This window comes from Myotis brandtii, unplaced genomic scaffold, assembly GCF_000412655.1.
Source record: "Myotis brandtii unplaced genomic scaffold, ASM41265v1 scaffold422, whole genome shotgun sequence".
Lineage (NCBI taxonomy): Eukaryota > Metazoa > Chordata > Mammalia > Chiroptera > Vespertilionidae > Myotis > Myotis brandtii.
Window position 1 is genome coordinate 2,796,717 of NW_005366171.1, and position 2,360 is coordinate 2,799,076.

A 2,360-nucleotide genomic window follows, 5' to 3' on the forward strand; every position below is an offset into this window, starting at 1 on the left:
ATCCCAGGGTTTGGAATGAGGACCCTGGTTTGCACAAAGCAGTTACAGAAGCAAGATTGAGCCGATTAGTTATCTACAAAGATTAATTATAGTTTTGGGTCTTTGAACCACTGAGTTGACAGAAACACATTATCTGGAACCCTCAGGTCTTGGGATAATTGTGCCGTCCTGGTTCCCAGGTACAGAAGAATGTGCTTCGATAACCAGTAAGATCACAATCCACGGGACAGTCATTCAATCAATAAGGCATTCAATGGAATGGGATGATTTATACAATTCATAAAATCAAAATAACCTGTCCATTGTTAAAGCAAGCAAATAGGTAGCATACTTCACTATCTCAATTCGTTGAGGTTCTGCTTCCCGGCATATGTCGACAGTTTGGCTCAAATAAACTCACAAAAATTCTTTACAGGTTTCAATGGTTTTTTACGTTAACAAAAGAATCATGTTATCATGAAAGCACTTAGAAGTTGATGTTTGGAACTGTCAAAATTATCATGTAATTTTAATACCAAAATGAAGTGTCAGTGTCATCTATAAGACTGTCATAGCCATAGTCTTCAAAATTAAGAAGTATAGCCCTGACTGGTTTGGCTCAGTGGATAGAGCGTCAGCCTTCGGACTGAAGAGTCCCAGGTTCGATTCCAGTCAAGGGCATGTACCTTGGTTGCGGGCACATCCCCAGTCGGGGGTGTGCAGGAGGCAGCTAATTGATGTTTCTAACTTTCTATCCCTCTCCCTTCCTCTCTGTAAAAAATCAATAAAATATATTTAAAAAAGAATATACTTCCAAATGAAGAGTTTTAGGAAATAAAAAAAATTCCATTGTCAACAATATTCACAAGAACAATTGATGAAAAAATCATTGAGGATATTAGCTTCATGGACAAAAGAGTTTTCTGGTGGAATTTCACATCTGTAAAATTGATAGATGGGTTTTAAACAGTGAGAATTGTGATTTAATAAGAGTAGTCAAAGATGTAATTCCTCTATTTGGGTCTATTTCTTTGTGAGATCTTGTTGTGTCAATAACAGCCATTAGGGCAAAGTATTGACATGAACTGAACTTAAAAGCATACTTTCTAGTCTCATAAAATATTGAACTAAGATTTATTAAACCCATTTTTTAATCATGTTGCTATCACCGAACAGATTTTTGCTAATAACTTTAAAGTGAAAAGAAAAAGGTGTATTTACCATTCGTTAAAAATGAAGTAACTTAAAATTGTTTTAAATCCTTTAAAGGTTTTTAGTGTGCTTTATAATACCTATTAATACAGTTGCATGTGCTTATTATTTATAAATAAGTAAATTGTAAATATCAGGCTACAGGTAGAAGGAATAAAACTCAGTGCTTAAATGAGACATCGTGGGTGCTCACCAATGAATAGTTTCATTTCCCGCCTTGGTGACAAACTTGATGTGAGAGATGAAAAGGAGAAAGTCAAGGCGTCTCCCACATGTGACCTGGGGAGAGGGGCTGGGGCTACCAGCCAGAAATTCCTCCCCTGGTTGTGAAGACGGGAGCTCTGGCATATCCTGGAAGGAAATGAAGAGTTTGAGTTTGGATAGGTTTTCATGGGCCTGAGAACCCCAGTGGAGAGGTGCCCCAGGAGCATCTGGGCTGGAGATGAGGTTCAAGAGTCATTAGCAGGCAGAAGGTTATTAAAACCGTGGGAGTGAGTGATCTCCAAAGTGGGCCAGCAGAATGAGAGAGGAGAGCCCCGCTGGCATGGCTCAGTGCTTGAGCCTCAACCTATGAACCAGGAGGTCACCACTGGATCACCGGAGGGGACACATGCCAGGAATGCGGGCTTGGTCCCCAGCGTGGGGCGGGCGGGGGGCAGTCAATCAATGATTCTCTCATCATTGATGTTTCTATCTCTCTTCCCCTCTCCCTTCCTCTCTGAAATCAATAAAAACATATTTTAAAAAAAGAATGAGAGAGAAGGCAGGCGGCTGTGGGACCCTGGCCTTCTAGTGGAGGTTTGTGCATAATTTGGAGTGCGGGGAGGTGGCGCCAACTATGGAAACTGTGTACTCAAACATTCAAGGAAGGCGTGGCCAGCAGGTTCAAATCCGGGGGAGCTGCAGAGCATTCACTGGCTTTGGTAACTAGGAGGTCAGTGCAGACTTGGGGGGCGGTGTATAAGCCAGAAGGTTGTGTGTGTGTGTGTGTGTGTGTGTGTGCGCGCGCGCGCGCGTTCAGCTCCAGGGAGCGTCACCTGTTTGACAGCCGTGACCCCAGAGTCTCACCTTGGGAAAAGTCTGGGCCGGGGAGGAGGTTGGGGCGAATCCGCACACCGTGGAGAGCGACCTCGGGCCCGTGGGTGGCAGCGGAGGCGAGGTCGGGGCTG

General features: G+C 43.5%; 1 protein-coding gene and 1 long non-coding RNA gene across 4 annotated transcripts in view; one reads left to right on the forward strand and one right to left on the reverse strand.

The window, feature by feature from the left end:
• The window catches only part of LOC106727422, a 10,355-nt gene extending 8,020 nt beyond the window's left edge, over positions 1–2,335 (reverse strand). The window contains exons 1-2 of the long non-coding RNA XR_001363603.1: positions 2,260–2,335; positions 1,385–1,542 (exon numbers count right to left, since the gene is read on the reverse strand). This is a non-coding gene — a long non-coding RNA (uncharacterized LOC106727422). The remainder of the gene's footprint in view (positions 1–1,384; positions 1,543–2,259) is intronic.
• AMPD3 (adenosine monophosphate deaminase 3) overlaps positions 2,068–2,360 on the forward strand; it is a 44,428-nt gene continuing 44,135 nt past the window's right edge. The window contains exon 1 of one of the 3 annotated variants that reach the window (XM_005873964.2): positions 2,068–2,125. The gene's annotated coding sequence lies outside the window, so the exon portion shown is untranslated. The other 2 variants (XM_005873966.2, XM_005873965.2) reach the window with 2 other exon arrangements.